Raw genomic sequence first — 15,899 nt, forward strand, 5'->3', positions numbered from 1 at the left:
GGGGCGGGGGGGGGAAGACAGTCAAACTTTCCAGCCAGATGCACTTGGACATTAAGCTGGGGCTGAGGGTGGGAGGGGGGCTGTTGGGGAAGAGAAGAAGACAGGAAGGCTGGACACAATGCAAGAGGCTCAAGTTCAGATTCCAGAAGTGGCCGTGGCCTTTACAGATCCACCCCCATATGATATTAAACTGTTACCAATGTTGCAAAATAGATTCCTCCATCTTTCCAAATAATCAATTCACATTCTCTATCACACAGATGTTTTGAGTGGTGGCTAGTGAATGCTGAGGAAGAAGTCTTTAACCTACACCTGAACGGACCCAGTCCTGAACAACACAGATCACAGAGACATTCCTAAAGCTGAGCTGATTTAGTGGCAGCAGGAACTGGGAGCTGGATCTGCCTAGAACGTAAGTGCTCCTGGGCTCTGCAGGTATGTCTGGGGTGGGGAGGGTGTGGAGTGGAATGTCCATCGTCTATGGGCAGGGGTTTGTGTTCATCTCATCTGTCAGGAAGGGCCAGACTCTGAGCGTGATCTTGCTTCTGATAGTCTGGGGGCTACAGGAAAATGGTTCCTGGAGAAATCTCTCTTATAGGTTGTGTTCTGAAGAATGGGTTTGGCTAAGTAGGAGACAATTCCGTAAAATGGTGAAGGTGTAAATCAGATGGTGGGAAACTGAGGGAACCAAAGAGTGAGAAAAGAAGGCAGTGTACCTGGGTGTGAGATTAGCTATAAGCTGTAGAAGGAACATGGGAGAGAAACAAGTACATATGATAAACTGACCATGGGTGAGCATGTAATTTTCCCCCATTTGTCTTCTGTAAAGAGAGAAATTGACCAGATGATTTTTGAGTTCATCCTAAAATTCTCTTATTCTACTAATTACTGTGTTCTGTAATTTAGCCTGCAGATACATTTGCATTCAACTGATGTGGACTGAATGTTTGTGCCCCTCCAAAAAATTATATGGTGACGCCCTAACCCCCAAGGTGATGGTATTTAGAGCTGGCGCCTTTGTGGAGAATTGAATTTGGATGACGTCATGAGGGTGGGACCCTCATGATGGGATTTGGTGCCCTTATAAGAGGAGGAAGAGATGGAGGGCTTGGTTTCTCTTCTCTCTTTCTCTCCCTCCCTCCTCTCTCTTCCCTCCATCCCTCCCTGACTCCCTCCCTTTCCCTCTTCCATCCTGCCCCTGCCCCCCCCCCCACCTGAGGACACAATGAGAAAGCAGCCTTCTGAAAGCCAGGAATAGAGCTTCCACCAGGAACTGAACACTGCCAGACTCTGACCTTGGACTAGCCAGACTCCAGAACTGCAAGAAAACAAACATCTGTGGTTAAACCCCCCAGTCTATGGTCTTTCGTTTAGGGCAGCCTGCGCTGAGACAGCTCTCTCCCTCTTCTCTACCTCAGACGCCAAGGAGGATCTTCCCGCATTTCCCCACAGCCTACTGGGCTAAAACGTAGGTGCTGGTGCCTCAGTCACCCAGGGAAGCTGGTGATTTATAACCAGTCCTTAGAAGCAGCATAGCACAGTGAAGAGAACCCAGGATGTATAATCAGAAATGACCCTGAAAGAATTACGACCTCTACACCCGTGGTTTGCTCATCTATTAAATGGGAGACCAAGAATTCCTCTGCCACCAGGTGTTGCTGAGATTCAAGCAGTTATTTTCATTGTAAATGCTAAATACTAGGTAAATGATTCTGTTCGTTATGACTTTCGAAAAACAGAAACACAGAAATGCAACATGGTTTTTGCAAATGGACAAAGGAGACACATGAAGGTAAACTAATTTTCTTTTCAGGATTAGATTAGCAAAAGACAATTCCTAAAACTGACTCTCTGGTTTTAGTCACTTAATTTTCCTTGTTTGGGTATCTGTTTTTTTTTTTTTGCCTTTCACGGACTTATTTAATTTTCAGAAACAGGATTAATGCATGGAAATGAACTAAAGCATAAAATAGACAAGTCTCTTCATGATTGACCAGAACAGAGCAAGTGAAAGAAAAAGAGAAGTGACTGAGCCAGGGAAGAGATAAGAAGGGGCGGAAATGAGGAGGACCAGGAACAATGCGGTCTTGATTTCTTACAGTGCTTTCAACACATATTATTTAACTGTCAGTTTGTGAACGGAAAAGTAGTTCACAAAAATCTTCCCAAGAGGCCACAGGGAGGAGAACATGCTGTTTATTTCAGTTAAGAAATCAATGGTTCAAAAAGTCACATTCAGGGAGTTCCCATTGTGGCTCAGTGGTAACAAACCCGACTCGTATCCATGAGGCCGTGAGTTCGATCCCTGGCCTCACTCAGTGGGTTAAGGATCTGGCGTTGCTGTGAGCTGTGGTGTAGGCCAGCAGCTATAGCTCTGATTTCACCCCTAGCCTGGGAACTTCCATGTGCTGCTGGTGCACCCCTAAAAAGACCAAAAAAGAAAAAAAGAGGTCAAATTGAGATCTCATGTTCTTGATTTCCCCCCAGTGTTGACAGATATTGGTGACAAATGGCATCTGTTCCACATTCCCCACCCAACCCCACATTCCATTAACACATTCTATTCTGAAATTCATCCCTACCTCAACTCTCCCTTACTTTCAACTACCAACTACTGTGGATAGTGCAGTCCCCACTTAGCATGGTTTATTTTCCTTTGCCACAAAATTCAGATGTAGATTAAAGAGGCATCACGTACATAACTTTATGCTAGTGTAGCCTTTTTATTATGATCCCGTAAACCTTCATTCACCTGTCTTCTCCACTTGGGGATAGTAGAAAGCATTCTGGTCATTACATCTCATCGCTTACATGTGCATGTTCATATTGATAAGACATAAATATGATGGTTGTCAATGTCTGGTCTTGGGGACAAATCAAACACTGTATAAACATTTATAAATACAAAATGTAGTGGGTACATCGAAGCTATACTTTGAATTATCTATTGATGAATAAACTGGGGATCACGACGTACTTGCAAATGTTATTGATAAGTAGATGTAGAAGTTCCGTTAATAATGATCTAGGCTTGGTGCTGGGAAGAAAAAGATGCAGCAACTGTTAGACGGTGTATGCAGATTTTCCAGTATAAAATACTACTATATTTTCTCCCCTCAATGAGAAAGAGAAGCACAGGGCTTATTAAGCGAGTGCACATTGGCTTGGAAGGATACAATGGGTTATAGATAATTCTGTGCTGGCTAGAGAAATATTTTGATTTCCACTATTGCCAAATCTTTTCTTTCCAAGTGTACTGGAAAGCTTTCTGCCTTTGAGGACAAAGACGAGTGGACTAGAAAGCTACTCTTTCTCTGATGGGCTGGGGTTTGAGGGTGGCAGAGGATATGGGGGGGGGTGCACTATAAGAAGATTTAGAATGGCAGCCAGGAGGTGGGGCTTGTTTCTTTCACATCTGACTTTCTCACCTTCCGTCTGAGACTCAATTAGGCACTAAAACTTCACCCAAATTAAAGTCAAGAAATGGTATCTCCCTGGTCAGGTACAAATTCAAGATGAGAGAACAAACAATCATAACTTCTCAGTTATTTTCAGTCCTATCTGTATTGAAGAAGAAATCTCAGGTCATGAAACTTTCATTTGAAGACCAGTATTAGGAGATAAGCGGAAGGGCAACTCTCTGTCCCTTTGTCTAAACACCCAAATAAATAAGTCCTTTTTTTTCTTTTCTGTACTTAGTATCAAAACGAAGATATGGAGTTCCCGTCGTGGCGCAGTGGTTAACGAATCCGACCAGGAACCATGAGGTTGTGGGTTCGATCCCTGCCCTTGCTCAGTGGGTTAACGATCTGGCATTGTCGTGAGCCGTGGTGTAAGTCGCAGACGCGGCTCGGATCCTGTGCTGCTGTGGCTCTGGCGTAGGCCGGTAGCTGCAGCTCCAATTAGATCCCTAGCCTGGGAACCTCCATATGCCTCAGGAGCGGCCCAAAAAAATGGCAAAAAAGACAAAAAAAAAAGATATTATTATTATTATTATTATTTAAGGTCCTACCAGCAGCACATGGAAGTTCTCAGCCTAGGGGTCCATCGGAGCTGCAGCTGCCAGTCTACACCACAGCCATGGCAACACCAGATCTGAGCTGCATCTTGGACCTACACCACAGCTCACGGCAATGCTGGATTCTTAACCCACTAGGTAGGGCCAGGTATTGAATTTGCGTCCTCATGGATACTAGTCAGGTTCGTTGCCACTGAACCACAATGGGAACTCCAAAAAGATATTATATTGATTTAGCCTTGAGAGGGGGTAATGGAGAATCGAAATAGGCTGTCTGCAACATTTTCAAGTGAATTCAAGAGTCCAGTTAGTTACAGTTTCATTTTTGGGGTGCTACATCATATTTTGCAGGCAGTGGAAATTAACTTTCATTTCTACTTACCAAATGACTGGGTATATGTAACAAACCTTTTTAAAGAGGATTTTGAATCAGGGACAAGTTTTACCATATTTTTACTCTTGTATCTAGGAGAATTTGCAATCTAGTGAAGTTGGATGGAATGTCTAAATTTAGAGCAGTGACTGAAAATAAATAGATAAGAAAGTCACCAGGCCAGTATGGAAAACAACTGCCTACAGTCTCTGTTTTTACTATATGCAACTATGGTTTCTTAAAAAAAAAAAAAAATGCACCCAAAAAGTAGCTAATTTAGTTTAGAAGGAAATGGGAAGAACTGTCAAGCCTGAATTTTTTTTTCGGTGTTCTAAGCCATAGACTTTCATCAACTTCTCATTTAACTTTGCACAAAAAGGGAGATAAATCCCTCGGGAAGCAGGTTTTCAGGGCTCCCTTGCATTATTGCAGAACTATTTTCTCTCAACATTATAAACTTCCTTTGAATTCATATCCGAATTGTTCATTGTTGGAATTCAGATATTCGGGGGTTGACAAAAAAGTCTGCTTCCTCTGATCTAGGCTTCTCGAGGGCTTTCACAGTAATCTTCAAAGAATTGTGCCAAAACCTCGCTTGGGACAGAAGCTGTTTTTTTAAAAGAGAAATTGAGGAAGAACATCATGTTTTCCATTTTGTCTGTAGTTAATCACCACTTTTCTCATCATATACAGAGTTTTAAAAATAATACGAAAACCAACCAAATAACAATAACAATGCCAGACAGCAGCATTGTTATCTCTCAGCCTCTCCAGGTCTTTTCCTTCTAGATGCAGATGGAGGGGGAGAGTCTGCAGTTGCTCGGAGTTTCTGCCTCCTCATTTTAATGTGCTTATTACAACTTTAAACTTGGACTCTTAGCTCTTGGGCGCTGATGATGAAATCTGTTGAGTAAAGAGTTTCTTCCTCTCCATCTTCCCCATCTCTCTGATTCATCTGATCTCGGGACCATCCTTGGGGGGGGGCTGTTGACTTGGGCAAACCTCAGAGCATAACCCTGTCAAGTCCATGGGGCTCCTCTGTGTGCTCCAGTGTAAAAAAGGGAAATGCTGCTCCCTAAATGTTTCACCTTTCTATACACAAAACTCCATTTTTGTAGTAAGATTACCTATCTTTCCTCTGACCCAAATACTTGCTCTGGAGTTGACTATTTGGGAGACATTACAGCAGAGCAGTTAAAAAATGCAGGCATTCAAGTTAGGTAATTGTAGATTTGAATTCAAACTCCCACACGTAATAGTTCTGTGACCTTGGACAAGTTTATTCAACTCTTCTGGAGCCTTTAAAATGGGGATATTAGTATTTATCTGATCAGATTGTTGGGAAAATTAATATGTGTATATTCTCTCACACACATCATTTCATCATTTTGTGTGTGACCTTGGAGAAAGTTATTTTTTTCTCTTTGGTTCTCAGGGTTTTTTTTGGTCCGAGTCAGTGGGACGTGGAAGTTTTCAGGCCAAAGATCAAACTTGAGGTACAGCAGTGACAATGCCGAATCCTTAACAACTAAGGCCACCGGGGAACTCCCTGTCTTTGGTTCTCAATTTTCAAAAACAATTGAAATGATTTTGCTAATACTCTGTTATTCAGAACTCTTTGAGTTTCCTTCCAGTTTTTCTGGAGATTATGATTCCAATATGATGGAGAAGATTGCATTCATTAACTTAATTCATCGAAAATGCTCTGGGTGCTGCAATTAATAAGTAGGATTAATATTAATATAGTTTACTAGAGGTGCATAGGTCTGGATATGTTACTAATTTTTTATTATTTTTAGTTTTTATTTTTTTTATATTTGTGGCCACACCCACAGAATATGGAAGATTCCTGTCCAAGGACAGAATGTGAGCTGCAACTGCAGCAACAAGAATGGAACTCTCACTTCCATGGTGATCTGAGCCACTGCAGTCTGGTTCTTAACCCACTGTGCCACAGCGGGAACTCCTGGTTATGTAACTAACATTTGACTGTAGACAAGTGATTTAAGCTTCTCTAAGTTTCATCTTCAGGATGGAGTTAGTAACACCTACTTCACAGCAGTTGTAAGAATAGATGAAGTAATATCTGTAAGTACTTAGGATGGTGCTATTTATACTAATGTTTATTTAATGGTTACATTATTTTCATTACTATTACTGAACTTAAAAAATCTAAAGGATTTCTGAGAAATTATGTGGAGGAAAACAGGTCGATCCTAAAAACGTAAATGTGGAGTTCCCGTCGTCGCACAGCGGAAACGAATATGACTAGGAATCTTGAGGTTGTGGGTTCGATCCCTGGCCTCGGTTAAGGATCCAGTGTTGCCGTGAGCTGTGGTGTAGTTCTCAGACACGACTCAGATCTAGGGTTGCTATGGCTGTGGTGTAGGCCAGCATCAGTAGCTCTGATTCAACCCCCTAGCCTGGGAACTTGCATATGCTGTGGGTGTGGCTCTATAAAACAAAAAAAGAAACAAAAAAATGTAAATGAAATAAGTCATGGAAGCACTACACATACAAGTCAGGAATATTCATTGGACATTCAGAACGCATGAAAATTCCCCACTTTGGCTGATGGGCCACTCATTTTAAGTTATTTCGGCTTCTCAAAATTCTAGCCAAACAGAAAATTCACAGACCCCTTTAGATTTTGTGATAGTACGTTGGCCCTTTAGTATTGAAACAGCAGTAGGCAGTTTTGGGCTTCGTGTTTAAGCAACAGGTTCTTTTCCATTGGGTCATTTGGCAGCTCAGGGCCCGGCGGGTTCTGTGCAATATTTACTCAAGGGAAGAACTCCCTCTCCACATTTTAATCATCTCGTGACTAAAGCATGTTTTCCTCCACTCCTTTTATTTCATCCTTTATGCTTTTTGGTTCATTAACACAGGTTCTACCAACATCACAGAAACTTCTCTTTATTCCTCCGTCACTTTCTTTCCGATGCCGTCTTCATTAAGTCTCATGTAGAAACACTGCCCAGTGAACCACAGGCTCAACAACGGCCAGGGAATGGCAGGTTTCTCCTGGATTATTTGCTGGGTAACAGAAATGAGCTGTGCTCATCCTCATTCACCAAATGAGCAGTAGTTTTCTTTTACTTTGAAATTATTATTCTTATTTTTTGTCTTTTTAGGGCCACACCTGTGGCATATGGGAGTTCCCAGGCTAGGGGTTGGATTGGAGCTGTAGCTGCCGGCCTATGCCACAGCCACACCAACACCAGACTGGAGCTGCATCTTTGACCTACACCACAGCTTACATGGCAAGGCTGGATCCTTAACCCACTGAGAAAGGCCAGGGATCAAACCCGAGTCCTCATGACACCGTTTGGGTTCATTACTGCTGCTCCACCATAGGAACTCCTGAAATTATTTTATTACAAAAACAAGACATGTTTGTGAACAGTCAAGGTTTCACAGGGTGATACTCAATGGTATTTGATTAAGGGGCATAGATTCCTGAATCCTCTGTTGACCCAGCTAAGTCTGGGGGAGAGTTATTGAATCCCAGGCAATAATGGTCATAGCAAGTTGTAGAGAAAGACATTCTCTTTAGTTGGGCTCCAGCCCCAAGAACCCATGCAGAAGAGCCAGATCTGGACTGGGTCTCCTGGAAGCCAAGGCTTCTCTCAGGCTGGGTGTGGGACTGTGCTGGAACCAAGGCCTGTTTGCCCTGCATATACCTGGGCACCACTGCACACACGTAAGCTGGGAACTTGCCTTTCACTGGAGCAAGATCCCATCCCACCAGCCAGAGGAAAAAGAGGAGGGAGCAGAGTTTCTCCTTATGGGCTCATGTCAACTTCCTGACTCCATCTCAAAAATCTTCCTTCCTAGGATAGAGTGAAGGAGGTGGGCTGCAGAGGAGAGGGTCCATGTCCTCAACCCAGCAGGCTCACTGGAAGAACTAAAAAAATACAGACAGCCAGGAGTTGCCTGGTGGCTCAGAGGGTTAAGGATCTGGCATTGTCATTGTTGTGGCTCTGGATAGCGCCGTGGCATGGGTTTGATCCCTGACTTCGGAACGTCTGCATGCTGCAGGAGCGGCCAAAAATAAAAAATACCGACAGTGGAGTCTTACCACAGACTAACCAGATTGCTGGGGGCAGGCCAGCAATTTTTTAAAACCCTTATAGGGTGCATCTAGAATTGAGAACCATTGTCCTAGAGGCTAACATTGTTTGTTATAAAAACATGAAAAACTACAGCCAGACAAAAACAAACAAAAAAATAAACTGATCCCACCACCCCTGAATAATGAACACTGCCATACAGCCAAATCCAGGAGATATTTTATTTATTTATTTTTTTTTTTGTCTTTTTGCTATTTCTTTGGGCCGCTCCCGCGGCATATGGAGGTTCCCAGGCTAGGGGTCCAATCGGAGCTGTAGCCACCAGCCTACGCCAGAGCCACAGCAACGCGGGATCTGAGCCGCGTCTGTAACCTACACCACAGCTCACGGCAACGCCGGATCGTTAACCCACTGAGCAAGGGCAGGGACCGAACCCGCGACCTCATGGTTCCCAGTCGGATTCGTTAACCACTGCGCCACGACGGGAACTCCCCAGGAGATATTTTAGAACAGTGTGCAGAATGAATCTTTGTAACCTAATAAGTGGTACAAATAAAAAAATTTCCCTTTTATAGTTTGTTCTATATCTGAACATGGTTCTTTCCTGAAATCATTGGCCCAAAATAGGTAAGACTATGTCTTGGTCCATTTGGGCTGTTATGAACCACATTTATTTAGTTCTGGAGGAGGTCTGAGATGGAGGGGCCAGCACGGTCTCACAAAGGCCCCTTCCTGGCTCACGGCCAGGCCTTCTGGTTGTGTCCTCACACAATGGAAAGGATAGGAACTCTCTGGAGCCCTGTTAAATAAGGCATTAATGGAGTTCCTGCTGTGGCACAATGGGATTGCGGTGTCTCTGCAGCTCCAGGATGCAGGTTCCCATCCCCAGCCTGGCACAGTGGGTTAAAGGATCTGGCATTGCAGCAGCTGTGGTGTAGATGGAAACTGCAGCCAGGATCTGACCTGATCCCATCTCTTGCCCTGGGAACTCCATATGCCTCAGGGGGGCCAGAAAAAAAAAAGGCATTAATCCCATTCTGAGGGCTCTGCCTTCAGGACCTAAGCCCCTCCCCAAGGCTGTATCTATTAATACCATCATTGGTGGGGGTTAGGGTCGTAAATTCTCTCATTTTTTGGGGGGGGCAGGGGGAGGGAGTGGGATGGATGGGGAGTTTGGGCTTGGTAGATGCAAACCATGACATTCAGAATGAATAAGCAGTGGGGTCCTACTGTGCAGCACAGGGAACCATGTCCAGTCTTTAGGGGTGGGGCATGATGGAAGATAGTATGAGAAAAAAAGAATGGGCAACTGACTGGGTCACTTTGCTGTACAACAGAAACTGAAGGAACATTGTAAATCGACTATAATAAAAAATTTTTAAAAATTCTTTCCTCACCTTGGCCTTTTACAGGGAACCAGTTACCCTCAAGGCTGCACCTGGGCCGTCAGGTCTTCATCCGCACGGGACCGTGCTGTCTTGAAGCACTGCAGGTCCGCATCCTGCAGCCAAGGAGCCGGTTCCCTCCTGGAACAAGATGACCTCTTTGCTCACCAGGTCCTTCCTCAGGAACCCTCTCATCAGAAACCCTGCTGCTGGTAACTGGGATGTTTTCAGAGCCCAAATGGCCTTCCCCATTTTATCTAAAATAGTGGAGGAGGATAATTCCCTGCCTATGGATAAATGATTAGGCCTTTTACGGAGTTCCCGTCGTGACTCAGGGGAAACGAGTCTGACTAGCATCCACGAGGATGCAGATTCGATTCCTGGCCACGCTCAGTGGGTTAAGGATCTGGTGTTGCTGTGAGCTGTGGTATAGGTCGCAGATGTGGCTCAGATCTGGTGTTGCTGTGGCTGTGGTGTAGGCCGGCAGTGGTAGCTCTGGTTTGACTCCTGTCCTGGGAACCTTCATATGCTGTGGGTGTGGCCCTAAAAAAAAAAAAAAAAAGAAAGAAAGAAAAAAGATAGGCATCGTTCTTCAGTTCTCTTCCAGAAAATGATTGCCTAGAGGAAAAAAACGTAGAGATTTGGAAGTGATTACTCAATAAAAGGCCCTCTGTTTTCCTCCTCCCTGCCACACTCCTGGGATACATTTGGTATTTTTCCACCTCCGATTTCATTCCTTTTGAATGTTTCAGTTCCCATTTCCTCCCAAAGGGTAGACAAAACTCTCCACAGAGTTGAAGACTCTGGCACTGAAATACCTGAATCACACAAAGCAAGGCTGTCGCCTGGTTCAGAGCTTGTGCTGTGCCCTTGGGGGCAGGGTGACAGTGGTGGCCTGAAATCAGAGCGGTGTCAGGGAGGAAGTGGCATCTGAGTTGAGCCTGAGATGACTTTAGCCATGGAGCCCCTGAGAGCTGGCAGAGAGGAAAATGTGAGTGGGAGGAAGGTCGTGGGAGGGGTCCAGGGTCGGGATTGCTGGGTGCCAGGAGAGAAGCTTTGGCTCGACCCAGGCTTCACGGACGGCAGCTGCGAGGGCTGTGGGTGTGAAGGAGGATTGCAGACAGGCCCCCAAAGATGCTCCCTGCTAAGCAAAGGAGAGTCAGCCCTTTATTCCCAGGCTCTGGGGAGCCATTGAAGAATTCTGAGCGGGGGTGTGATACCCAATCAGTCCTTTACAAAAGTGAATTTGGTGGCCGTGGGGAGGATGGTCTGGGGGAGATGGTGGAGGGTGTTACAAAGCTACTGAAGCTATTGCCTTGGCTCCAGCAGCAAGGACTGGGGAACTCAACTAGGAACAGGACCAGGGATGGAGAGACGGGCACGTAGGTGGCACACGCTGCAGATGCAGTGTCATCAGGATGAAGTAATTGGATGGCATTGGCATGTGGCAATGAGGAGGAAGAAGAAAAGGTGCAACCAAGGTTATGAGCCTGAGCAACTGCAAGAAAGGTGGATCCTGTAAACAGAGTCAGGAGCAGAGGAAGAGCCGGTCTGGGAGTTGAGCTACTTGACAGGAATGGTATAGACACCGTAGATAGAGCTTCACAAACATTTTGGTTATTTTTATTTATTCATGTTTTGCTTTTTAGGGCCACACCTGTGGCATATGGAGGTTCCCAGGCTAGGGGTTGAATTGGAGCTGCAGCTGCAGGCCTGTGCGATGCCGGATCTGAGCCACATCTGCGACCAGATCCTAAACCCACTGAACCAGGCCAGGGATCAAATGTGCATCATCATGAATACTAGGTGGGTTCTTAACCTCTGAGCCACAACAGGAACTCCTGCTTCACAAACATTTCAGACAAGAATGATGACGATGAGGACAGCAAAAGCTGGCAAAGTTTTGAACCCGAACCTGGAAAGAGGAGAGGTTTCAAAGGTTGCAGAGAGTTGGGAAGAATGATTTAGAAGAAAATGCTCACCTTGTCACATTTGGAAGGAAGCTTGGTTTTTAAAAACCCTCTCCATCTATTTGGCTCAGGTGGGTAACCGTCTTCCTAGAAAATCTCTCAGGAAATTGTGTTTATAGCTCCTTACATAATCATTAAATATTTACTCTCTGGCAAGGATTTCCATGCCCAATAAAGAGGCTCCCTTGTGTTTACTGTCACAACGAAGTAAAAATAGATGCCAAACAAGGTAGTTCCTAATGTTTTTTTAAAAAAATTTACACCGAAGCACTCTTTACTGAGTCCTGTTGAGGAGTTTTATTGAGGAAATAGCCCTATTTCCTCCTGAGTAAGGGTTAATTATTTCTATCAGGGTAGTTTTTATGGTAAAACAGTTAATTTGCTCCCCCTCCCAGGTCTCCCAAAGGTTTTAATTATAACTCATCAAACCTGCTACAGAAAATAAATACCTTGTGTGAACTGTTTTAAGTGCATTCAGAAAAAATCATGGCAAAAAAAATTGTACAGGTTTATCAGGTAAAGTCAACAGTAGGTTTTTTTGTAATCGTCTTTCTAGACTATGTGGGAATATGCATAATATATGCCTAACACCTTAACAGAGGCTTCAAATATTTTACAAAAGCAGGGTTTTCTTCCAGCACATACTTGGTATATATGCGCTAAATGCCTGGCATGAACTACTTCATGTATCTCTACAACAGCTTGCTGAAGCAGGTACTATTATGGTCATTGATCTTTACAATTTGAAGCTTCTATATTTGCAAATTCACCTACTTGCTAAAATTTACTTGTGACCCTACCTGGATGCCTGACACACTTTGGTGGTCATTTGTGGACAGGCACCTGCACAGAGTAGGCAAAAACCTGACTTGTTTGTTGCACATGCTCCCAGACGAGGTGCAACAAGGCCATACTCTGCCTTTTTGTTTCGGCCTCAGACTGTAAACAAGTGCCTTTTGGGGGGGGTCCCTGTGGTGCTGTTTTTGCATTTTTGTGCTTTGTGTTGGTGATTTCATTGTTTAAAATGACCCCTAAGCACAGTGCTAACGAGTTTTCCTAATAGCATGGAAATTCCTTAAAAAAAAAAACAAAAACAAAACAGAGCTACCATTTGATCCAGCAATCCCATTCCTGGGCACCTATCCAAAACAGATGAAAACTCTAATTTGAAAAGATACATGCACCCCAATGTTCATAGCAACACTATTTACAATAGTCAAGTCATGGACCTCTTTAATGTTAATTCACAGATGAATGGATAAAGAGGATGTGGTATATACACAACGGAATATTACTCAGCCATAAAAAAGAATGAAATAATCCATTTGCAGCAACATGGATAGATCTAGAGATTATCATACTAAGTGAAGTAAGTCAGACAGAGAAAGACAAATATCACATGATATCAGTTATATGTGGAATCTAAAAACATGATACAAAGGAGCATATTTACAAAACAGCAACAAACAGACAGAAAACTTACGGTTACCAAAGAGGAAAGGGGTGCAGGGATAAATTAGAAGTATGTTTAACAGATACACACTATTAAATACAAAATAGGTAGACCACAGGATCTACTATAGAACACAGGGAACTGTATTTTATACTTTGTAGTAATCTACAATGGAAAGGAATCTGAAAAAGAATATATATGTGTGTGTGTATATGTGTGTGTATATATTATATATGTGCTGTACATATATCACTTTGCTGTACACCTGAAACTAACACAACATTGTAAATAAACTATACTTCAATTAAAAAAACTGTTTGTTTTGGATAAAAACAAACAAAAACCCACAAACCAAACAAAGATAGTTAAGAACAAGAAGGCCATGATGTGTCCCCATGGGGAGACTGGGTGCGTCAGAGAAGTTTCGTGTAGGCACAAGTCCCAGAGTTTGTCAACAAGTCAACAATGATGTATATTAAATAAGGTGCCTTTAAGCAAAACATACATAAAACAAGGTTGGGTACTGATGGGTTGCTGAGAGTATTGTGACCAGAGACTCACAGCAAACTAATCCTGTGTTTCTTGTAGGGTGGATGGTTCCAGGCCCGCAACTTCAGTGTGGCAGCTACTTCATAGAACATAACTACCATGAATGTGAGAATCAAGCGGTATCTCCAGTTTGTGGTCGAGGAAGCTGAGGTCTGGGCCACATGTCTGAAGGTGCTCTGTATGTCAGTGGTGGGGCTGGGATTTGGTGCAAAGGCTTTGATGCTCTGCTGGCTCCAAAAACCAAGAATCAAATGGTTCTTTGGTTCTTCCCAGAGTCTCCTGCTGTTTATATGTTCTTCTCCAGCCATCTGCATTCTGAGGAACCTGTCTTTCTCTTAGAGTTTAAAATGTCTCATTTCCTGTCTGCACGGGTGTGCAGGGATTAGTGCTGGCCCTTGGAAACAGACCAGCCCTGGGTATTCTGGACGGCTCTGCTGCCATGTCACCCACTGTCCTGAGTCCACAGGGCATGAATGTCCCTGGAACCTGGTGGTGTGGGCCATGGCGTGTTGGAACAGAAGGAAAGTCAGTCCATGTCTATGGTCAAAGGAATTGTCAACCTTAGTTTTCATGCCCAGGATTTCTGAGCACAGCACCTGCAGGAAATGGTTATTGCCTGCAGATTGCTCCTTGGCTAACATTTTATTCCTTGGCTGTTTGCTTCGACCCACCAGCCACATTAAATACTCATCCAAAACATCCTGGAAAAACGTATTTGCCTTTAACCACTTCAGGAATTTGTGAACACAGACGTAGCAATGGCACGTATTTCTGTTTAATACAATACAAAGTCAACACACACCTTAATCTGCAAACTTTTGTTCTCAAAGAGCTCATAGCTTCCAACCACTGACATCTATGCTCCCCAATTTACTTTATTGTTGTGGAAATTACTTTTTCTGAGTAGGAAACTAATACCTATTTATTTCAGATTATTTGGAAAATACAGAAAAGCAGAGAAAAGACTATAGAAAACATTTCCTAGTTCCAATACTCATAAATAATTCCTTTTAGAGTCGAGTGTGTGTTCTTTCAGTTTTTTCTCCCTGATGGTTTATATGGTACAAAATGTTGCCTTCCAAGCCTTTCCACTGAATGCTACACTATATTTTCCTATTTGTTTAGAGATAGTTATTACTGTTAAATGATAGAAAAATATTCTAATGCATACACATGCACACAAATTATTTAAAGATTTTATACAGCTGTATGCTCAGGTGGTTGGCTTATTTTCTTATATTATAAAATAACTCTTGAATAAGAACCCTTGTAGCTAAATCCTTGCACAAATCTCTAGTTATTTTCTTTGGAAAAATTATTAGAAATGAAAGTAGTAGATCAACAATATGCACATTTTTGAGGCCTTTGAAAGACTCGCACCCAGCTGCAGTGTAAGCATTGGTTAGCATCCAAACGTCTTTTACTTTTTAACTGAATTTCCTGCATGCCAGCAAACATATTAGTGGTATGGTGGACAGGCAGGGTGAGGCTTAGAGAAATAAACTTCAAGGGTAATGTTTTGGAGTAAAAATCATTACCTTTTAAATCTTCAAAGTATTGATGGCAGAAAGATATGGACAAGCTGGAACCAGATGGAATGTGTGTATGAGAGTCTTTGTTTAGCAGCTGTCATAAAGGGCCCATTTTTTTTTTTTTTTTTTTTTTTTTTGGTCCTCACAGCAAGTTATAGACTATCCTGACCTAGGGTGTATACTTGAACTTGCCTGGAATAGCTGTTATAATGGGGTCATGACTTTTGAACACTTTATACTCAGAACCTGCCACCTCTCCTTTCACTGGCCACATTCCCAAATAATACTCATCTAGAGCTTGGAACACTTGAAAATAAAGCAACTTTTGCAGGTGTAGTTGCTGCAGGGTAGAGCTCCACTGGGTAAGTTCTCCATGGTGATGAAATAGAGTTATTTAGTACAGAAAGTCTGTATCTACAGCTGTGCGAATCTATTTTCATCTCTTGGAAAGCCAGTCACTGTGTCATCCATGTACGATATCATTGGCTACCTCTTGGCTGTTATGTCTAGAGAAAACCACCACCACCACATCAGTCTCCTCTGCTT

At 43.2% G+C, this 15,899-nt stretch overlaps 2 long non-coding RNA genes across 2 annotated transcripts in view; one reads left to right on the forward strand and one right to left on the reverse strand.

Annotated features, from left to right (window-relative positions):
- The window catches only part of LOC146403879 (uncharacterized), a 59,021-nt gene that overhangs the window by 38,494 nt on the left and 4,628 nt on the right, over positions 1-15,899 (forward strand). The window contains exons 3-4 of the long non-coding RNA XR_014843777.1: positions 261-412; positions 9,877-10,166. This is a non-coding gene — a long non-coding RNA (uncharacterized LOC146403879). The remainder of the gene's footprint in view (positions 1-260; positions 413-9,876; positions 10,167-15,899) is intronic.
- LOC146403880 (uncharacterized) overlaps positions 1-15,899 on the reverse strand; it is a 77,437-nt gene that overhangs the window by 26,136 nt on the left and 35,402 nt on the right. The gene's annotated exons all lie outside the window — the stretch shown is intronic.

The sequence above is a fragment of the Sus scrofa genome, chromosome 4 (assembly GCF_054392235.1).
Source record: "Sus scrofa isolate SSC_HxYL_T2T_F1_AM1 chromosome 4, Sscrofa_HxYL_maternal_Yorkshire_Landrace_v2.0, whole genome shotgun sequence".
In the NCBI taxonomy this organism is placed as follows: Eukaryota; Metazoa; Chordata; class Mammalia; order Artiodactyla; family Suidae; genus Sus; species Sus scrofa.